Source organism: Miscanthus floridulus, chromosome 9 (genome assembly GCF_019320115.1).
Source record: "Miscanthus floridulus cultivar M001 chromosome 9, ASM1932011v1, whole genome shotgun sequence".
In the NCBI taxonomy this organism is placed as follows: domain Eukaryota; kingdom Viridiplantae; phylum Streptophyta; class Magnoliopsida; order Poales; family Poaceae; genus Miscanthus; species Miscanthus floridulus.
Genome location: NC_089588.1, coordinates 128,166,600 through 128,190,407, shown reverse-complemented (window position 1 = coordinate 128,190,407; position 23,808 = coordinate 128,166,600). Strand labels below are relative to the sequence as shown.

At 44.5% G+C, this 23,808-nt stretch overlaps 1 pseudogene; it reads left to right on the top strand.

Moving 5' to 3' along the window:
- The first annotated feature begins 1,219 nt into the window (after positions 1-1,219).
- Positions 1,220-12,822, top strand: LOC136482937 (uncharacterized; annotated as a pseudogene).
- Positions 12,823-23,808: the final 10,986 nt, after the last annotated feature.

Sequence of the window (23,808 nt, the reverse complement as noted above, 5' to 3'; positions counted from 1 at the left end):
TTGACATTCGATGGGTTGGACCCCTATATCTGAATCCTGACTCTGCCCCTGGCACCTTTAGAGCCTACAACAGATGACGATGCCTAACTGAATCCTAAAAAAATAGTCCGATGGGTAAGAGCTGCCATACCCTATATATTATGTCTGGGACTAATCTGATAGTAAAAAAAACTCTGGCGCATGCTTATTGACTCAGGTGGTTAGGGGTGTTTGTAACCACTAGGCTATTGACCGTTTTCAATGTACCAATACTAAGATTTATAGTTTTTTTTATTGATTGTATAGGTATTACATGAACTTTTACTATTGGTCTCCCAATAAGATTCTAATCGCCACGACCGTATGCCGGGTTTTCCTTATTGGCTGAAATTCACCGAAATTTCTGAAATTTCCGTTCTATCTGTTGGGTCCGATATAATTAGATATCGACCAATTTTTTACATTTTTCTTGCTCCCACGCAGGCGGCCCAAATTCACTCGTGCAATGGTACAATAGCGCATATAGCTCCTCCTGGCCCATCAAAATCCTAGAAACCCAACTCTTGTCCCTATCATTCCCGTCGCACAGGACACTTCCATGCTCATGGCAACGCCGCCGCCATAGCCACAATTCTGCACTCATAATGTTTATTCTTGTTTTTATATGTGAACAAGTGATGTTTAATAGCTTAGGAATAGTTTCAAGTCAAATTCTCTGATTTTTTTTTCAAAACAATTTGATTTTTTTTAAAAAAATTGGTCCGATATTTCTGATATATCCTGCTTATCCTATTCATTCATTCATGACCTCTGATGAATTTTTATCATGTCATCCAGGGAGAGAAGATGGTGAAATGGTGATCTAGGTAATATATTCCGTGTTCATCTGTGCTGTCTCAACTCTCAACTGAAAACTATAGGGGACCTTCTTCTGGAATAAAGAATAAAGCTGTGTTTTTCATTTTTTAGAAGGACAAAGGCTGTTGATGCGATATTCTTTCCTTGAAGACGGGCATTGTCGCCTCTTTAACTTTATATTGTCGTCATTATTAAGAATGCTGCGGTGACAGGCAAGACACTGGGCGCCTCGTCAGTATATATATAGTACATAGAAACGCGTTGTGCATTAGGCAATCCTCTCCATCCATCATTTCATCACCTCCTCCAAGCCAATATATATAATTCCAACAAGCTGTTCATCGTGAATACGACTGCAATATATAATTCCAACAAGCAGTCTATGAACATGACTGCAATTAGTAGTGAGCTTGGCAAACCAGAAATCAGAGCCACCATTCTTCTTGCAGTGGTCGCCTTCCATGGCCCACTGCTGCTGGTGCTCAGCTCGCGGCAGCGACGCAGCGGCAATCGGGTGGGCCGCTTCTTGCTCTGGAGCCTGTCGGTGGCCTACTTCCCGTTGATGACGTCCGTCCTGTCCTACCTGACCACCTACATCCCGCGCGCGGGCGGCAAGGCCACGGCCGTACTCGTGCTGGTCATCCTCGTCCAGTTCCTCAGGGCCAAGGTCGACATGGCGGCCTTGGCCGTGGCTGCGGTGGCCTCGCCCGCGGCCGGCGACGACGACGTCAACAGCCTCAAGATCCGGCCGTCCACGGAGAGCTTCATCAACACGTTATGGGTGGCTGCGCTTGTCATCTACAACATATTCAGCACCATCCTGAAGCATTCGACGTCCACGCACAAACGCCTCTTGTTGCTAGTCGTGACGGTGCTGATCTCGCCGCTGTGGACACTTGGTGCATGCAGGATGGTGCTCAGGTTCGTCGCCTTCCAGAGGGCGACGGGCTCCTTCGCGCTCTGCCGCAACGTGCAGCTCATCGACGGCTACATGCTGCAGATCGGGAAGAAGTCGAGAGCGAGATGGTGGCGGCCCAGCCCCAGCAGCTCCTTGCAGTACCCCGTCTCATCGTGACGGGGGAAAGGAACCATGACGTGGAAGAGCGCCCGCAAGGGTACCATGCCAAGCGTTCGTCACTGCAAGGTGGTGAAGGGAGTAGTAGGCTGCTCACGTTGGACCGTGTCTGGTCATCAGACAATGACGACTTTCTCCGGCCGGAGGACAAGGATCTCTGCCTATCCTTCGCTCTATTCAAGTGCCTGCGCAGGCGGCTCGCCGCCGAGGCCGGCTCTAGCTGGGCGTTCCGTTTCGTCTGCGACGGGCTGCTGCTCGGCCGGGGCGAAAACAAAGACGATGACCACAAGAGGGTCTTCAGGGTGATCGCCACCGAGCTCTCGTTCGCGAGTGACTTCTTCTACTCGGCTCTCCCCGTGGCCTCCTTCGGCACCACGGCCGCGGCTCTCCACTTCCTCCTCTCCCTCATCATCTTCCCCTCGTTTCTCTTGCTAGCGCTGGCCCTCCTGGTCAACCCAAAAGTAGTACGCTCCTCCTCTTACTTGTACTACAGGAACCCTTTGGTGCTGCTTGAGCTTCTGCTGACGCTGGTGAATGCCCACCACGAGATCTGGGACATGGTCGCTAGTGTGCGCTCGAACTGGACCATGATCAGCATAATTGGGCACATCGTTCGGTCCCCACCACTACGTAGAAAAATATTTTTACGGGCGGCTGGTAACCGTTTGTAGGGGAGGCTTTGCCAGCCGCCCCTATGAAAGGGTGGCTACAAATCATACATTTGTAGGGGCGGTTGGTACTGTAGCCGCCCCTACAAATCAATTTATAGGGGTGGTCTGGGAACACCAGCCGCCCCTACAAATCGATTTGTAGGGGCAGCTACAGTAACAACCGCACCTACAAATCATTTTTTCGCTAAACAAATTAAATTTACAATTCAAATTCGACCAGAACATATATTTTTCATCATGACTTATCTTCTTCTGCGATTGTACTGAAACTCGATGATAATACACATTTATTTATACCAGATTATAACAAATATTCCATGACATGTCTTCCAAATGCGAATTGTAGTAATTCATATCAAATCAAATATAAAAAAAATATCAAGTCAACTAAAAAATGCTAACTAGTATGCTCAATGCTTTTATCATAGATAACAGCACAATCAGGAAACCCAAATTTATGTCCCGAAAAAAAGAAACTTCTGAAATATTCACCTTGTGAACACTTCTAAACACAAGCTGCACAGATACCAAGTATCGGAAGAAACAAATGAGAGATGTTTTCGCTTAAAAAAACAAACAAATGACAGATGGAAATGCATGTAAACCATTGCCACATGCATTGTACCCTGTGTAGCCCATCTCTCTTCCTTTACAAGTCAACAGGTTTCCTCCTATTCCTGAGTAATAATCCCACACTTGCTTCTGGCATCTACACCAAAAAAAAAGGTATCAGAATTTCATTGAAAATGGGCAAGCAGGATGCTGTGAGTTGTGAAAGTATGACAGGTGCCAATACGAACAAACATGGCACAGCATGGCAGGTGCCATTGCGAACAAACATGCTTCCATGATCAGCTCAGTGTGATATCCGATCCATTGCTTTCTAGTTCCTATAACTAGTATATTATATTTCATAAAGAATAAAGAATTATCTTTGCACCCATGAGTATTTCCAATATATAAGAAAAAAAATAGTGATGGCATAGTTAATCTGAAGCATTAGCTGAATCAAAACGGAAAAGAGACTAGCATGATAAGCTCTACAAAACAAGTAGCATTCATGTTCTATTTTTGCAAGAAATACAATCACCTGTGCATAAGTTATAGCAAAAAAAGGAGCACTCCAACACTGGATACTGATCTGACCATGCAGGCTATTGATAATCTTCCACTTTGTCAGCGATGCATGTGGAGTGGATTCAGTGATACAGCAAGTCATTCGGATAGAAGGTAGCCAATTAATCTGTGAATCCAAATAAAAATACTTTATACTTACCAATCTGGAAAAAAAATCTCAGGAAACAAATCTAATCAGTCATAAGTTTGCTGGAATCACGCATATCTGAGCATTTACACTCTGGAAAAAAAGCATGTTGCACATCTTGTATCCTTATTCACAAATAAAAATAATAATAAATCTCTAATTATGCTCCTCAGCCAGCAAACAACCAACATATCAAATAATGTTATCAACATCTCCCACAGAATGGATCAGAAATGACTACCATCCTCCCACAACCAAGAAACCGATGCACCTTAATAATTGTAATAATCTTATATCATCATCATCCTGGTACCATTTACAACTATGGAAACGCTAATCGAAATTTCAAGCAAAAATTTGAAGAATACAAGTTTTAAAAGCTAGTTCAAGAAATGAAGGCTTTAGTTGTATTCATATGAGATAATACTGAAATGCATGTGCTAGCTTCTGGAAAGAAATGATTACCACTTCTAGCTTGAAATCAAGCTTTTTGTCTACCCTGTCAGCGTTTTGCCATATTTTCTGGTAATCTCATATGAATTCAAAATTAAAAATTATCAATCCTAAAGACAAGTGACACATTCCAACACAAAGCACTAGCCAGTTGACCTACTAATAACGAAAGAAACAGGAACAGCCTCTCGAGGTAGGTTCATCTCATCAGGAAACATTTGCACCGCCTCTGTGGTGGAAGTCGAGATGTAGCTCTGGCAGGTTCATCTCATCAATCAGCGCCATGGATGCGAGGGCAGGAATCTGCAAGAGAGGCAATGGCCCCTCCACAAGGCCGCCTCAACTTTAATCTCCACAGCTCCGGGAGATTGGTAGAGAGCTCCTCAACATCCGCTCCTTTAGCCATACGACTTTGCAAAACAAAACAAAACAAAATAGCCTGTAACCCACCCCATCGCCACATTTGGCATGCACAATCTACTCCAATTATCTTTAGCATCCAACACAATATGCAAATTAAAGTTGTATACAATAACAAGCTATATCAATTAAACACAGTACCCTAGGTCCTTAGCTGGCGGCTAGCTCTACTCTACTACTACATCCTAGAATAAAAGATATATGATCGATCGTGTAATTCCAATTGACAGAAGGATGGAATCAGTACATGATTGTTTTTATTATCTTGCATCTAAAATTAAAAGTTGGTAGTCACAAACCATCTCTTTCATGCAGCTGCCTTGCATGATCCCATCACAGCTGTGTCGCAAGCATATCTTTATATGTTCAACATCAGCAATACGTGTTCACATATTTTTATAGTTAAATGGCACGTCATACAACTAGTAAAACTTGTTTCTCATCATAAGGAGTCATCATTCATGTATGTATGTGTGACGTCACAGCCCAAGCAATCTAAACAACACTAGGTGAGCCATACTATTACGGCAATCTAAACTAGTTCATTGAAGAGTAATTGGCAAAAAAAAAATAGTGAACTTTTCCTATGCAAATCTACATGATTCACACAAGGCAGATGCTTGCAGAACAGGTACTCTGCATCCTAGGCACGCTTCGCGCATCACAAATCAATCTAGTAATCACTAGCAAAGAACGCATGGCTATGGACCTCGAAATCAATCTACCAATTGCTTGCTGGCTACCAGCCGTAGGGCAGATGAGGAGACTACCCGATCTACTAGTCGGATCTCATACCTTTGTTCTGACCCCATTCATCGCACCAGCTGCTAGGTTGCGCCGCCGCCGCAGGGTGCCGAGGTTGGTAGTCACCGAGTTGGGACTGGTGCCCAGAAGGGGAAGACACGACGGGATGTGGGTTCACCTGGGGGCTTGAGTGTTGGTGGCCCTCCATGGCGGCCGCTACCTTAGGAAGGAGCAGGAGGGGCTCTCTGTGCCGCCGTCGAGGTCGCTTGGTCGTCGATCTAGGGTACCCGACCACGGATCGACAACGCCAGACCATGGATCAAGGCCGCCCGTCATCGGATTGATGCTGCCCGATCACGGATAGACGCCGCTTCACCGTAGATCAACAATTGGGTGCCGGCCAGGACTGAGATCCCGCTGTGTCGGGGTGTGATGCCATTAGCGTAAGGGTTGGGGGTGGGCGCTGACCGAGATCCCGCGACGCAGGGCAGTGCTCGAGGGAGCCGTGGCGCTGACCGAGATCCCACGGGTCTAGAGCTCGTCGGCCGGGCGGGGGGTGGGGGCGCTGCCGCGCCGCGCGGGCGAGTGAGGAGCCATGGCCATCCGAGCGAGGGAGAGAGAGAGAGGGAGGGGACTGGAAGAGTCGAGACAGAGAGAGAGAAAGGAGGAGAGCTGCAGATATTTTTGGGTGGATGACTTATTCACTGTACGTGGGGTATTTATAGGGGCGGCTCAATCACCAGTCGCCCCTACAAATAGAAACACCGGAGGCGGCTGGTGAGTGAGCCGCCCCTACAAATTAGACCCATTTGTAGGGGCGGCTCGTATCACCAGCCACCCCTGTTGTTCCATTTGTAGGGGCGGCTGATTTATGGCTTCCTGAGCACGCCACTGTAGGGGCGGCTCCATCACCAGCCGCCCCTACAAAAAAAATGTGCCGTTGCTATAAACCCTTTTTCACATAGTGCACACCACTGCACCCGTGGGTTCTTGGCCTGGCTGCTCAGACGATGCAAGACCCCAGAGTTTTGGCACGATAGGATCCGGCAAACCCAGATGCTAATTAAAGCCAGACCTCTTCGTCGTGCAGCACCAGCAGCCATGTGCGTGGAGCCGCCGCTTGAGAGCCAGGCCCAGACAGCAGCTCTCCCTCATACGAGGGAGAAACCAAGATGACAAGATCGAGGTTCCCCTCGAGGTGAAGGAGGCCATCCTCAAGTCACTGAGGGGCGGCGGCGGCCAGCTGAGCAATGGGACAGCGGCGATAAGGCGACATGCCTTCGCACCTGGCAACGACATCACATGGGCGTGCCGCGATGGCATCGACGTCGTCACCACCACCGATGCTATCCTTGTGTGGTACATCACGACCACCCTCTTCGACATGAAATGTTGCCGCTCTGATTCTACTGGTGGTACTCCTTCTCCCTCGACGTGGCTGGTGGCCAACGACGACAGCAAGAAGAAGGTCGTCGTCGCCTGTTGCTTGTGGTGCTAGTGCATGTACCTGGTGGCCGAGGCTTTGGAACTGTTGCCCGATAATGTTGGCATTAAGCCTGACAAGAATGTTCACTAAAGGTTCATTTAGAAAGATTCAGAGCAAGGGAGTGGAGCTGAGGCGGGAAAGTTCAGTTTGAAACTTGGACACTAGAGCGGGAGTGGTGACCGCGCCCACGACTTCGACAGTTTCTGAAGAATGTGTTTTCCAGTGAATTGTATCCATGTTTAAGGGTTTATTTTGTAAAAGTGTGGTGTCATTAGCTCTATGTATTAGGAGTGGATGTATCAAGGTGTGTTGTGATCACTCTGTAAGCCGGTTAGGCATCCTATATCATGAACTCTTGAAAGTGAAAAGGGGCACTGTCACCCTGTCGTCATCGTGATGGTTGTCCGAGCTTTCTTGTGATCTTGTTCTTGTTCGTGTGATCCAGCCACATACAGCGGTTGATTGTGATCTGGGACTAACATCTGGTATCAGAGCATCAATCAATTGCGGAGCCACTCTAGATCTTAGCCATGTCAATTGTTGCCAGCGGCAGCGGGAGCGAGGAAGCACGTCAAGAAACGCGTCAAGTGTATCCATCTCTGACAAGCTCGAACTACACCAGTTGGTGTATTCGTGTTCAGGCAATTATGGAGGATCGGGAGGAGTGGGAGGTTGTGGAGCCGGATCCGGAGGCGGCGGCGCCAACTACGGCAGAGGCGATGAAGCTGACCGCGAAGGACAAGAAGATCAAGGCGCACCTTCTTTAGTGTATACCCAACGACATTCTAATGCAAGTTGCGAAGAAGAAGACGGGGAAGGAGGTGTGGGACTCCCTGAAGGCTCGGTTTGTCGGCGCAGATCGTGCCAGAGAATGATCCGCTCGACCAAGTTGCGGGAAAACTGACATCACTGTCAGTTAGATGCAGCAGCTTGGGGGGAGCATTGGCGACGCAGATCTGGTTAAGAAGCTGTTCGACATCGTCCCGGAATGGTACCTCACCATGGTGGCCGAGATCGAGCAGTTTTACGACCTGAAGACCTTGGTGTTTGACGAGGCGGTTGGACGGTTGAAAGTGTTTGAAGAGCGCACGCGTCGTGGCAGTGGGAGTGCACGATCGGAGAGTGGGCAAGTATTGCTCACACAGGCCGAGTGGGAAGCCAGGCAAAGGAATGCGGGAGGCGATTCCTCAAGCAAAGGCAGGAAGAGTGATGGTGGATGGCGTGGCCGAGGTCGAGGTAGTGGCGGTGGACACAACGACCGAGGCAGCAGTGGTGACGCCGGGAATGATGGCACTGCAAAACGTGACAAGAGTCATGTCAAATGCTTTAAGTGTCATGACTATGGACACTATGCAAATAGGTGTCCAGGGGAGAAGAAGAAGGAGGAGGCGCATTTGGTGAAGGCTGTAGAGAAGGAGCCAACTATTCTGCTGGTTGAGACTATTTTGTCGAACCAGCTACAGTACTCTTCAGAGAGGCAAATTTAGACAGTGCTTCTGAATGAGGTGAAGATAGTACCTGAGCTACATTTGACTGATGAGGGTGTACCTTCAGGCAATGTATGGTTTCTTGACAATGGAGCTAGCAACGACATGACTGGTGATGTGCAGAAATTCAAGGAGTTAGATCATGCTGTTCTTGGCAAGGTGAGATTTTGTGATGATTCTATAGTAGAAATTCAGGGAAGGGGTACAATTGTTTTCCAAGGGAAACATGGGGATCATTGGGTGCTTTCTGATGTTTACTATATACCCAAGCTTAGAAGTAATCTTGTTAGCCTTGGACAATTGACTGAAACTGGTCATAGAATTACTCTTGATGATGATGAATTAGAAGTGTGTGATAAACAGTCAGATAGAATGATCATGAGGGTTTCTAGAACACAAAACAGACTGTACAAGATTGATCTAAAAACTATGGAAACTAGTTGTCTGATTGCAGACATTGGGAACCAGGCCTGGCTTTGGCATGGAAGATTGGGGCATGTGAACTTTAGAGCAATGAAACAATTGGTGAACAGGGAAATGGCTACTGGTGTACCTATGATAGAACATCCTGAATAGGTCTGTAGTGATTGTCTTATAGCTAAGCAAACAAGACAACCATTTCCAAAGTCAGCACAATGGCATGCAACAGAGAAGCTGTCTTTGGTGTATGTGGATTTGTGTGGACCAATTGTACCAGCAACTGCAGGTGGCAACAAATACTTTATGTTGTTGATGGATGACTACTCTAGGTGGATGCATGTCTTTCTGCTCAAGAGCAAATATCAAGCTGTGGAAGCTTTTGTCAAGTACAAAGCAGAAGTGGAAAACTTCAGTAATTGCAAGATCAAGACCCTCAGGTCTGACAGAGGAGGGGAATTCCTTGGTGGAATGTTTGCAGGTGTATGTGAACAGGCAGGGATCAAAAGGCAGCTCACAGCCCCATACACACCACAACAAAATGGAGTGGTGGAGAGGAGGAATAGGACTGTGATGGAAATGACCAGGGCATTGCTGAAAAGCATGAGTGTACCAGGAAAGTTTTGGGGTGAGGCGGTGAGGCATGCAGTGTATTTGTTGAACAGATTGCCAACAAAAGTGCTAGGTGATGTCACTCCTTATGAATCCTGGACAGGAAGAAAACCATCTCTTGGGCATCTGAAGGTGTTTGGTTGCACAAGTCATGCAAGATTTAGTGCACCACATCTGAAAAAACTAGATGATAGAAGCAAGGCACTTGTATACTTTGGAGTTAAGGAAGGCTCCAAAGCACATAGGCTATATGATCCTGACACTAACAAGATTATTGTCAGTAGGGATGTAGTCTTTGAGGAGGGAACAGTGTGGAAATGGGACTCAGCTGATAGATCAATGAGTTCACCTGAGTTTGTTGTTGAGATTGACACTGAATTAGGGATTTTTTCTGTTGGTGGAAATGGCTGGGTTGATGATGTTGTTTCAGTTGAGACAAAGATAGAAAATGCAGGTGAAAGTTTAGTTCTAGATTCAGAAGTCTATGATGATACTATAGAAAATCTGCCACAGTCTCCTGTTTTAGGTCTAGGACAGTCTCCTGTTCAGAACCAGTTACACCACAGAATGACATCTCTGATGGAGAAGCCCTCTCACCCAACTCTGGGAGCAGCAGTGAGCCTCTGAGATTCAGAAGTCTGAATGAAGTCTATGATGATACTATTGAAATTGAATTAGCAGATTCAGAAGAGGAGTTGGAGGATGCAGAAGTGCAAGCTTTGCTGGTTGAGACAAGTGAGCCCACTTGTTACAGAGAGGCAGCAGATCATCAAGAATGGCAAGATGCTATGAATAAGGAGATGGAATCTATAGAGAAAAATAACACATGGGAGCTGGTTAAGCTACCTATTGGGAAGAAACCCATTGGCTTGAAATGGGTTTACAAATTAAAAAGAAACTCTGATGGTGAGGTGGTGAAACACAAGGCCAGACTAGTTGCCAAAGGGTATGTGCAAAAGCATGGGGTGGACTTTGAAGAAGTGTTTGCACCTGTGGCTAGGTTAGACACAGTGAGGTTCAAGCTAGCATTGGCAGCTAATCTTGGGTGGAAAGTTCATCATCTGGATGTAAAATCTGCTTTCTTACATGGAGAGTTGGAGGAAGAAGTCTATGTTTCACAACCTGAGGGCTATGTTATGAAAGGAAAAGAGCAGTCTGTGTTTAGATTGAGCAAGGCTCTTTATGGACTCAAGCAAGCACCTAGGGCTTGGAATGTCAAGTTGGACAAGAGCCTGAAAAAGCTAGGTTTCAGCAGGTGTCTTAGTGAGCAGGCAGTTTACACCAGAGGAGAAGGAGCAAATGCAGTCATCCTGGGAGTCTATGTAGATGATTTAATAGTGACAGGAGGAAATCCAAACAATGTCAAGACATTCAAGAATGAAATGATGACTGAATTTGAGATGACAGATTTGGGTCTGCTTTCTTACTACTTGGGAATAGAAGTTGATCAGAGAAGTGAATACATCACTGTCAGGCAGTCAGGTTATGCTAGGAAGGTCCTTGGACAATTTGGTATGCAAGAATGCAACTCTACTAGAGTTCCTATGGATCCTGGATGCAAACTTGATGCTGATAAACAAGGTGTACCAGTGGATTCAACTGAGTACAGGAAAATGATTGGGTGTCTCAGATACCTACTACACACCAGACCAGACCTCTACTACTCTATTGGTGTTGCTAGTAGATTCATGGAGAAGCCTACAGTGATGCATGTGAAAGCTGTAAAACAGATCCTGAGATATTTGCATGGGACCTTGAACTTTGGACTTGTGTATGTGCAAGGAGGGAGTGCAGGTCAGTTGGTGGGCTACACTGATAGTGACCATGGATCTGATGTGATGCAGAGGAGAAGTACAGGTGGAATGGCATTCTACTTGGGAGAAAATCTGATCACATGGAATTCCTACAAGCAAAAGATAGTGTCTTTGTCATCATGTGAATCTGAATTCAAAGCAGCAACAGCAGCAGCTCAGCAAGCATTATGGCTGAGAAATTTGTTCAGTGAGGTGATGAAGCAAAAGCCAGCAGTTGTAACTCTCTTTGTAGATAACAACTCAGCTATTGCTCTTATGAAGAATGCAGTGTTTCATGGGAGAAGCAAGCACATAGATATCAAGTATCACTTTATAAGAGAGTGCATAGAGGGAGGACAAATCATAGTGAAGAGAGTGGGAACGAATGAGCAGAAGGCTGATGCATTAACCAAGCCACTGCCAATGGCAAAATTGACAGTGATGATCCATTTGCTTGGTGTGAGAGACCTTGGACTTTGTCAGGCTTAGGGGGGAGCATGTTGGTGTTAAGCCTGACAAGAATGTTCACTGAAGGTTCATTCAGAAAGATTCAGAGCAAGGGAGTGGAGCTGAGGCGGGAAAGTTCAGTTTGAAACTTGGACGCCGGAGCGGGAGTGGTGACCGCGCCCACGACTTCGACAGTTTCTGAAGAATTTGTTTTCCATTGAATTGTATCCATGTTTAAGGGTTTATTTTGTAAAAGTGTGGTGTCATTAGCTCTATGTATTAGGAGTGGATGTATCAAGGTGTGTTGTGATCACTCTGTAAGCCGGTTAGGCATCCTGTATCATGAACTCTTGAAAGTGAAAAGGGGCACTATCACCCTGTCGTCATCGTGACGGTTGTCCGAGCTTTCTTGCGATCTTGTTCTTGTTCGTGTGATCCAGCCACATACAGCGGTTGATTGTGATCTAGGACTAACAAACAAGCCTGACTGGATCAAACGCCGGTAAGAGGCCGTGAAGAAGCGTATCGAGGAGGCACCCAAGTGCAGCGGTGATGAGTCGTCCGTGTACCAACACCAGCTAGACACTTTCAGCAAAAACTCCCACGAGGTGCTCATCAATGGCGCGAAGCTTGCAAAGCAGCTGGGGGAGGAAGTTGAAGACGAGGTGTGGGAGCTCCTCTCCGACTTCTGGTCGGAGATGCTGCTCTACCTCGCGCCTTCCGACAATGTCAAGGTCCATATCGAGGCCCTGCAGCGTGGCGGCGAGCTCATCACGCTCCTGTGGGTGCTGCTGCTGCATGCCGGCATCACCAGCATGCCGGTGGAGTACAATTTCACTGCATGATGTGTGCTGCTATCGACAGCAGATCCAGACGCCATTGCACACCACTAGCCAAACACTATGTATCCACGTTCTGCGCGCGTAAAATTTGTCTGGCTAGATATGAAAAATGTGATGTTTTTTTTATATTTTTTGTGAGACCTGCATAATATTACACTGGTTTTCTAGTTGCTAGTAATGTTGTATTCAATTTGTACACCTGGCAAATAATCTTGTATTCAATTTACAGCTTCAAAAATGCTGCCTAGTTTTGTCAGACGAAGGAAAACAGAAGAAGAATTACAGCCACCAAGGAACTCCTTGATCTTTCATTCTCTTTTTTGAGTATTTTATTTTATTCTTGTTTTGTGTTTATAGACTGATGAATACAAATGAATGTTTCTCTTATTCTTCTGCGTTTATATATATGCTGGTGAAAACATACATGATCCTAAATTTAATCATGCATGTGCATTTAGTCAAATGAGTAAACAAATGCTGGCATAATTGGAGCACATCTACTTCTGGGCCAGAGATACCGACTATCGGGTTGGACTGTTAGAGATGTCAATGTTTTCGCCTAGGCCCTCATATTGGGTCAGGCCACAATGTCATCGGCCTCATCAAAAAGCCAAATTAGAAGAAAAAAATACTACTGCCGTGTGTGCGTAAACCAACGGATGTGCGTGGACGCGGGACGTCAGCAGCCACGGCTGCAACCGCAAAGCATGACCGTTGAACCTACTACCCAAGCATTTATCTTTTTCTATCAGTTTTGCGAACTACATATGTATGTGTTTATAAAAACGTATGTGCATCTCAACTAATAGTCATCGTTGGAAAACTTGGTCATCATCGTTGGTCTTCGCTTCACGTTCTCCATGCAGGTGGTGTTGGTGTAGGTGTTGATGGCGTCGGTGTGATCCATTGCCTCATGATCCATGGGTCGGTGTAGCATAGCTAGAACATTAGCTAAGCCCGCCTCGTCGGTATCAAATGTTGCGTGTGGTTATAGTAGTTGAAGAGCATGCATGAAAAAGACGTGTACCTGAACCATTTGGAACATCCTCAGAAGTCTCATCGAGGTAGAACTCGTTGCTGAAGAAGGGCTCGTTAGCCCATAGCTTGGTGTAGCTACGAACACTTGGTGGATATGTGCCTGTGTGTGATGAGTGATGAGTGATTGTCAAGAGATGGTTGAGATTTGGTTTAGTGTGGAGACTAACCATTGCATGAATTATGGTTTGTGCAACATGTCTCCTGTCTTGTGATGTGCAGGCGTTGAGCATTGAGACGGTCGACGGAAGTAGAAAAGGTCAAGCGAGTCCGTACCGATAGACTAGGAGCGATGAAGGATGGACATGGAGGCTTGGACCGAGGGACCGAGAGCCGAAGGACGGATTGTGGATGGCTAGCACTTGGCGACGTCGACAAGCAAGTGTATATGCGGAGACGACGTAGACGGTGTTGACCATGTCAATATAGTTGTTGACCAAGTCAAGCGGTTGTGCAAGAACTTGGTGATTGGGTGGTTAGGACGAGTGGTGACATGCGTCGAGATCATGGAGGAAGCGTAGCGGATACGTGACTCCAGCTGATTTTGGCGGTTTCGACCTCAAAACCACGGGCAGCAAGTTTGCTGGGTTTGGGCCACAAAACCCCGAGGAGGATCTCAGGGTGACACATGGCATCATCGGAGAGTTTGCGTTGAGGAGAAGCTTCTTCATGAAGGTCTTCTGGCCTTCCGGTGCTTAGAACTCAACTTGCACCATTATGCCCCTGGGATTATATGGTTCTGAGAAAATATCTAAGGTCATCTTTGAATGTATAATAACCCTATAAATAAGAGTAGTGAATGCCCAAGACATCCATCTCTCCCACCCCAAGTCATTTCCTTAGCCTAGCCAAGTGTTTCATGTTTAGAGGAGATTAGAAGTAGAGAGCGGGAGCACCTCTTGCTCTAGTTTTCTAGATCTAGAAGGAGGATGAAGGGAGGAGGCAATATGTGATCTTGTAAAGAAGAGATTTCATTGTTATTTAAATATTTTGTCCTCTGAAATCTCGAGTTCATCCTTTCCCTTCTCCAGTTTTTCCTTTTTTCGATGATTTTCAAAGTCATTTTGTGGAGTTTTTTTGTGTTGTACCTTTGGCTAAGTGTTTGGCATTTAGTTTTGCTAATTAAGTATTCTGTAATAGTAGGCAAACATAGAACCAGACATGTCTAGGCATATCAAAATTACTGCCTAGCCCATAGCACAAGACAACTAATACACCATTAGTAGTCACCAAGGCTACAATTTTCATAAGCCCAACATAAAATGTAGAATTGAATTAAGTTTTCCAGACTTAAATATAAATGAGACTATATAGCTTGGTCTGGAGTGCAACAAAATTTATTTCATTTGTTCGCTGCAAGAAGTTACCATAGCTTAGTAAAAGTAAAGATACAGTGACTATGTGAGCTATAAGGTCAACAAATCAAGACAAGTGAAATATACAAAATATGTACTTGAATGATTATAAACACCGATGTCATGCAGCGATTAGTATCATTGCTAACCTCAGACTACTTTACAACTTGAAAATAAAAGACTAAAACAAATAAATGTATTTTTATAGAGTATGCAGCATTTATCCAAATATTATTGGACTGTTACTTTCCACATGTAAGAGAACAAACAATAATAGTTAGATAAATATAACACAAGGAACTAATAGAAAATGACAGAAAGCAAGATCTATGGATGCAATTCTGTTCCGACGAATCCTCTATGTGTACTTCCGGTAAATCAGTAATTCCAAACATGCTAGCAACATGAAAAGATGTGAAATTTTGAATCTAGCACTGGCCATTAAGCATGCAAACAGGTTGATGGAGATGCTAGGAAGAAGGCAGTATGTGAAGTTTTGAACCAGAATAACACAAGATTTTTGTAGCAATGTGGCACTCACCGGAGGTGATTTAGAAGTGAGTCTTGTGATCTTTGCCGAACCTAGTTGATTCAGCAATGTCAGACCAACTAGATAGGATGTTTACCCCTATGCAAGATCTAGAAAAGAGGAGGCTTCCCCTATGCCATGATCAGCATTGTTGGCCCCATGGTCATGTCCCACCATACCGGTATCACAACTCCCGGAGATTCTTGCCAAAAGTTTTGCAAGAATGGGATCTGACAAATCCAATTGCTGCCAATGGTAGGTCTACCTTTGCATGTATCAGCCATATGGGCTTGCAATGTTAGAGCCAAACAACTGTATTGCATCGAACAAGGGTGAGGGAGGCCATGCTCCGCGTTTCAAGAACAACCCTGGGAAAGAAGACTGGTGAGATATGGAATGGAAAAGGTTGGAAAAAGGGGTACTAATAAATGTGAAAAGCTAGGCTTATAGCTAATAAATTGACTTAATAAATGTGAAAAGCCAAGCTTATAGCGGGGTGCCTCATGCATGGCGTCAGCCAGTTTATCACTGATGCCAAAGCCCACGCTAGGAATGGGAACCCTGTCTTCTGCCCATGCCAAGATTGCAAGAATCAAAGGAACTTTCCCCAAATTGAGTCTATACGATCGCACTTGATTACCAGGGGGTTCATGCCAAACTATACGATATGGACTATGCATGGCGAGGTTGGTGTGAATGTTCTGTTGGAAAACGATGATGATGTGGACATGCCTGGCATAGCCATCCATGATGCTAATGAGGAACCCGGTGTCAACACGAAACCTATGGCCACAGTTAAAAATATGTTTAGGAACACGCTAGCTGATGACACCGAGGATAACGATGGCATTTCTCAGCTACTATGTAATGTAGAGACCGGATGTCTTAGTGAAAGACTGCTGAGAGAGCTAGAGAAAATGAGACAAGATGGCAAAACACCATTATATAGGGATTGTCCAATGAGCAAACTGGAAGCCGACATCATACTGTTAGAGTTCAAATCGATAAACAGATTGAGCGATAAAGGCTTCGATCAGTAGTTAGGTATAATAAGGAAAATGCTCCCAGAAAAAAATGAGTTGCCAAAAAAGACATACATGGCCAAGCAAATGATCTGCCCCATCGGCCTCGAGGTTGAAAAAATCCACGCGTGTTTCAATGATTGCATATTGTACCATGGAGAAAAATACAAAGACTTAGACAAGTGCCCCAAGTGTGAAACTCCACGGTACAAGGAAGAGCCATCAGATGAGGGTACCAAGACCAGAGGAGGTCCCATAAAGGTCATTTGGTATTTCTCTATAGCTCCCTGGGTGCATAGCCTGTTTGCATGTGCAAAGTCAGCCAAACTGTTGTGCTGGCATGGTGAAGAGCGTAAGAAAGATACAATGATGAGGCACCGCGCCGATGGGCATGACTGGAGGACTGTCAATACTATGTTCTATAAGGACATCGGTGGCGAGGTAAGGCACCTTTGGTTTGCTTTGAGCACAGATGGGATGAATCCTTTCGACCAGGTTAGAAGCAATCATAGCACCTGGCCAGTGACGCTCTGTATATACAACCTTTCACCTTAGGTCTGTATGAAGCGGTCGTACATCCAGAAGCCACTACTGATCCAAGGGCCAAGACAACCTGGGAATGACATCGATGTGTTTCTGGAACCAATGATCGATGAACTAGTGGAGATATTTGAAAAGGGTTTACCGGATGTTTGGGACGAGTACAAAAAGGAACATGTCACAATCAAGGGAGTACTTATCTCTACAATCACCGACCTGCCAGGTCAAGGTTCGTTGTCCGGAGAGAAGACAAAAGGCTATATTGGATGTGTCGAATGCTTGGACGACACCGATGCTGCAAATCTGCCAAATAACTCAAAGATAGTTTATATGGGACACCGTAGGTTCCTACCTAAGGATCACCCTTACCACAGGAACAGAAAAGATTTCAATGATACTATTGAGAAATGCTTAGCTCCAAAATATCGAGATGGGCCTACGATACTTCGAGAACTCAACAAACTAGATGTTGTCCTTGGGAAGGGGGACAATGCAGTAGCAGTGCCTAATGGGAGCGTTTGGAAGAAAAAATCGATTTTTTGGAAACTACCTTACTGACCATTTCTGAGTGTACGCCACTGTCTTGATCCCATGCACATCACTAAAAACGTGTGCGCTAACACTCTTAACACCTTGATGGACACTGGGGGGACATCGAAGGATTCACTAGCCACATGCCTAGACATGCAACACTTGGGAATCAGGAAGGAGCTGCATCCCGTGGAGCTAGAGAATGGCCAGTTCAAACTTCCGGTTGCATCATGGACATTGAAGAAGGAAGAAAAGCGTGCGCTTATTTCTTTCTTCAATGAATTCAAAGTCCCGACGGGCTACTGTGCGAACCAACTATGGCCCTATGAAGGCCCATGACTGTCATGTCATTATGACTCAGCTACTCCTTGTTTCCCTACGTGGTATCCTCCCCCAAAAGGTCCGCAGCCCAATCATAAAGCTTTGCTCGTTCTTCAATGCAATCTCAAAAAAGGTCATTGATGTGTCCACGCTAGAGCAGCTACAGCGGGACATAGCCAAAACTCTCGTTAGGCTTGAGATGCATTTCTCGCTGACTTACTTTGATATCCCATTGCATCTGCTCATTCATCTTATTGACCAAATTAGAGCCCTTGGCCCAATGTACCTGCATCAGATGTTCCCTTTTGAAAGACTGATGAAAGTTTGCAGCAGGTATGTTAGGAACAGATTCAGGCTAGAATGGGGCATGGTTGAAAGATGGTCAACAGAGGAGGCCATTGAGTTCTACACATATTATCTAGACATCAAAAGGGTCGGAGTTCCAGAATCTCAACACGAGGGAAGACTACATGGCAAAGGAACGATCGGGGAGAAATCTGTTACAGTAGATGACCATATTTCTTTTAGATAGGCATAGTTTGCTATTCTCCAGCAAGCCAAGGGTGTGATGCCATACATTGATGAGCACATGTAGTAATTGCAAACTCTGTATCCGAGCAGGTCACGGACTTGGCTGGATAAAAAACATAAGGAGGAATTTGTCAGCTGGTTGCGATGTCACTTGCTTGGAATAAAGTTGGGTAATCAACTAGATACCTTAGCCAAGGGACCTTCGAGTACATATCTTAAGTACCAAGGGTATGAGATCAATGGATTCATATTTTACACAAACAAAGCAAGATGAAAAGAGCACATACCAAAATTGTGGTGTTCGTTTTGATGCTCACGACGAAAACGGCAACATGCAGGTGACATACTATGGTTTCATAGAGGAGATATGGGAGCTAGCCTACGGTCCGTTGAAGGCAGCTCTTTTTCACTGCCAATGGGTCTGGCTCAAGGAAATCAACACTGGCAGCGAAGGGTTCACTTCCATTGATCTCACTAAGACCCCATACAGAGACGACCCCTTCGTCCTTGCAAGAGATGTTATACAAGTCTTCTATGCAAGGGACAACAAGACAAAAGGAAGGCTAACAGTAGTCCTAGAAGGGAAAAGGAAGATTGCTAGTGTCGATGGAGTGACGAACAAAGAAGACTACAAGGGCTATCAAGAAATGCCTCCATTCGGGGCGAACGTACCCCTACCTATCCTTCAAGAGGGTGACGAACCTGCTAACGTACGGCTTGATCACAATGAGGCCCTCATTGTTGATGCACGTAAAGATAGTTAGATTATTGTTAACTATGTAATCATTATGCACATAACAGTGAAGGATGTTTGATCCTGATGAAACTCTCATCTCCTCTCTCCTCCTCGTTAATACTCTACCAACTCAGCAAATATGCTGGCGTATCATAGCAATTAATGAGAATGAAAGTTATTTAAAACTACCATTGAGACTGACCTTACTACTATTCAAACACTCGATTAGACACCGGACGTAACATTTCTAAACTTTACTCTCTAAATTTAAACACCAGCTAAATATAAATATAAATATAAATATATATGTCTAGACTTCCGATAGAAGGACATTGGGGCGGCCATTCTCTTCCGAGCTACTACTAGTAGTGAGGGATCCACAGCTCCTCGGCGCCACTGGTCCCCAACCAGTTTGTAGTCCCTGCTCGCAATACTCGAAGGAGCCCATCCCATAGTCGGTATTGAGCAAAGGTGTAGTAGCTCCATTCCTCCTCCAACCTTCATTGATCATTGATGTATGTGCTCCTAGAGATGTGAATGGGAATGCCCGTGGCTTCTGTGTTGACTATTGAGTGATCCGTTTACTTGATGCGTGTACTGTTCTAGTCTACAGATCAGGCTGAGATGAAGAGGAACGCTAAGAAGGCCATGGAGAAAGAAGGTGCATAGAGAAAATTCATTTAATAATTTATAAAATTGAAACAAAAAATTTGGGCCGTCTGGGACTCGAACACGGGTCTCGGGGGCTAAGTTGCGGAGTCTTAACCATTGAGGCAGTCGGAGGATTCGAAAGGAAGGGAAAAGTTATACTACTTAACCCCTAACTGGTACACCGCCATCACTGCTGGTTTGAGGAATGACCCGGCAGTGATGGCTCCTCATCACTGTCGGTTTATTATTAGAACCGGCACTGATGAACAATTTCCCAAAGTCATTTAATAATTTATAAAATTGAAAAAAATTGGGCCACCTAGGACTCAAACACAGGTCTCGGGGGCTAAGCTGCGGGGTCTTAACCGTTCAGCCAGTCAGAGGTATTCGAAAGAAATGAAAAAGGTATCCTACTTAACCCCTTACTGCTACACCCACATCACTGCCGGTTTGAGGATTGACCCGGCAGTGATATTTCCTCATCACTATCGGTTTAGAATTACAACCAACTGTGATGAACAATTTCCCAAAGTCATTTAATAATTTATAAAATTGAAACAAAAAATTTAGGCCGTCTGAGACTTGAACACGGGTCTTGGGGGCTAAGTTGCAGAGTTTTAACCATTGAGGCAGTCGGAGGAATTTGAAAGGAAGGGAAAAGTTATATTACTTAACCCCTAACTGCAGTGCGATGGCGGCAGGGCTCTTCACTGCCGGTTTTGGTTCTTCACAGTCGGTTGCTTGAACCGACACAGAAGGCTCCATTCACTATCAGTTTCTAAACTAAAACCAACAGTGATGTGTAGATGCTCCTGACATGCCAACAGTGCTCCCACTGACCACAACAGTTGGAACACTGCTCCAACCTACCCGACAACTTTAGTTCAAAAATAAAAATATACCATGACTGCTAGCCCCTATAAAATGGCCCTCGGTGAAGAGCTAGCCTCTCCATGCATGTTGGTTTCAGCCAGGCCTTATCAGCCATGATACAATATTTTCCTCTCACAACAAACCACAGATATCGTTATGCGTCGTAGTCCACCAAAATGGTGCACACAAGAGGCACTAGAAGAATGCTACTGAAGATAGAGCAACGCCGAAGATTGGAGATGCCACAAGGTTCACAGATCAATCCGCTACGATGCGCATCTGGAAAAAGGCCATGTATAGATAAGGCGGATTCATCGATGCCACCTTGTCATCTCCAACTGGTATAGCTCATAGACCACCTTGGTGCTGTTGTTTGACCCTAGTTGGTGCTAGAAGAATGCTACTGAGGTGGTTACATTATAATGTGTTGATACACATTGATTGTAGCATTGACCTGTACGTAAATAGGTCTTTGTTATCGTATATGAAATTTTAGTGTAAGGTCATTGTTATCGTATATGTAATTTATTTCTAATATTTTTGTTATTTTTTCATGTATTTCATTACTATCTAAATAAATATATCGTTGTTGTTAAAACTTTCCCACTATACTATCTAAATAAATATATCCTTTACATATATGCACCTTCACTGTCGGTTCTACTTACAACCCGGCAGTGATATTAACTTTTACTGTTGGTTCTATTTAAAAACCGACAGTGATATTAACTTTCACTGTCGGTTCTACTTAAAACCGACAGTGATGTCCATGCCCCCCTATATAAAACAAACCGCCGGCCACATACATTGATCCCATCCACCCACGAACTCTCACAGTCTCATTTCTCATGTTTCACTCTCACTTCTCAAGAAATCCACTCTCTCTCTACGTGATTTGGTCATGGCTCCTGCATTTTTCAATGGTATTGATATGTTATCTTCTCCAATATTCTATCTATATTCATTTGATCTATATTTATTTTCATGTTTCTTTGCATTCTACATTTATATATATTCTTATTCCTTGCATTCGATCTATATTTAATTATGTTGCCACATTTTACTTGGAAGAATTTTTTGTGCGTATATTTTATGTTCATATTTTTTGGCATTTTATCTATCAGGTGGTATGAACAACGGACCTCCCCCACCACAAGAACTAGGTTTCCACCATGGCGATGAGCCATTCCCTTCTAATGTGGCCATTCCACGGTTCCTTGTTCCAGCTATTGTATGAAATATTTTTCAACATCTTTTGTTTTCTGATGCTAACAAATAAGTGTAATTATTTTAATATCATTGTTGCATACATATATGTCGCAGACTATATCCCCAATAGATTGGCTGCGAACAACACTTGGCTGGTTCTTTATCTCAGACATTGTTGAGAACACGACATCTAATGCAAGTGGTCGGCTATGGACGCGTGAACTCAGTTTTTCCATCCCTTTGAGGGGTGCAAATCATCAGAACCATATCCACGAGATGGGAAGACAGAGCTCGGACGTGATAAGCGCCCAATTTAGTGCCATGCACATCTGTTTAGAGGCACTTCGATGTGTTTGCTATGATGTGCCTGATTTCTCGCACTTCAAGGCACTTGCTTTGAATGCTGGTGATATCCCCGTCCCGCAAGAAAGCGAATGGTTTGTGAGCTACAACCGTGCAGATGTGGTAAAATGGTCACTTATACCTGAGTCGTGGTTATTTGTTGTTTATTATTGTAATAACATTCTCTAATTTTTTTTCTTTTGTCCGCATGCAGATTGCGCTCCAGGACCTTACCTATGCTGCATGTGGCTTGTGGGCCGTTCTAGACAAAGCTACGGAGCAACTCGGGTATGATTGGGACTTCTGCAATGGAAACCTCGGCTAGCTCACTATAGCAAATTTATATATAACAATATAAATTTAAAACTCTCTAATGGGGGTGGTGCGCCGACGCCGATTCCCGACTGGCGCTGTCGCTCGTCGCGCGGAGGTGGAGAGATGTCGAGGGTGACCAGGGCAGCGGTGACGAGGGCGGCGACGGCGGCAGTGACGATGGGCGACAAAGATGAAGAGTGAGGAGGAAGAAGAAACGACCGCCTTATATAGGGGAGGGACCTTTAGTCCTGGTTCCTATAAACACCAAGGACTAAAAGACCTTTAGTCCCAGCTCGTAATATCAGCCGAGACTAAAGGTCCCGGCTCGTAATACTAGCCAAGACTAAAGGTTACCTTTAGTCCCGATTGGTATTACGAGTCGGGACTAAAGGTGTATTTTGGCGGGCCGCAAAAAATGTATCCCACCTTTAGTCCTGGGTGGTAGATCTACCCGGGACTAAAGTTGGGCTGCAGTTTCACTTCCCGCCCGTTTCAAGCTCCATTTGTTTTTTTATATATTTCTTTCTATAAAATGTTAAAATCATGTTAATTGCACAGTAAATTAAATACAAGGCATAAAATTGTTTTAAAAGAATATGAATTTACTTTTGCTTTATTGCATACAAGAAAATTGTGTGACCTAAAGTTTTTTGTTTTTTCTTATAAATATTGGAACATAATGTCTTTAATAATTATTATTTCGTTAATGCAAAAATGTAGTGTTTAATTTAAATCATTAAAACTTTTGTTTTCGATTGAAAATTTGTTTTCACATCCTAGAGATATAAGCTAAAGAATGCAGACTGCTCCGAAAAGACAGGATAGAGGAAGCAGAAGAAAGCCATAACCCAACTATTTATGTCACTAATCCTTATACCTTAGGCCTATAGACTAAATGAAATTGTGGGACCACCCAACAAGATCATTGCAATCATTACAAAGATTCAAAACAATCATAAACATAATGATAATTCAACAAGCAATAAAGATGCACAATTCAATCATTGACTCAACTTGTGATACTATCGTCCTCATTGTACTAGAGGTAACAATCCTAAGACTTATCTTCAGATTTCGCAAGAAGGTGATGAGGGACAGTTCTACAAGCATATAGGTAGAGATAATTGCAAGAAGGAGTGAAGATGAGAACAAAGACTTTTAAAAAAAACACCAAGGTAGAGATGAATAGCAAGGATAGAGATATAGTAGAGAAGAAAATATCAAGATTTATAGAACAAGGATTTTATAGCAATTTCAAAACCTTAAGACG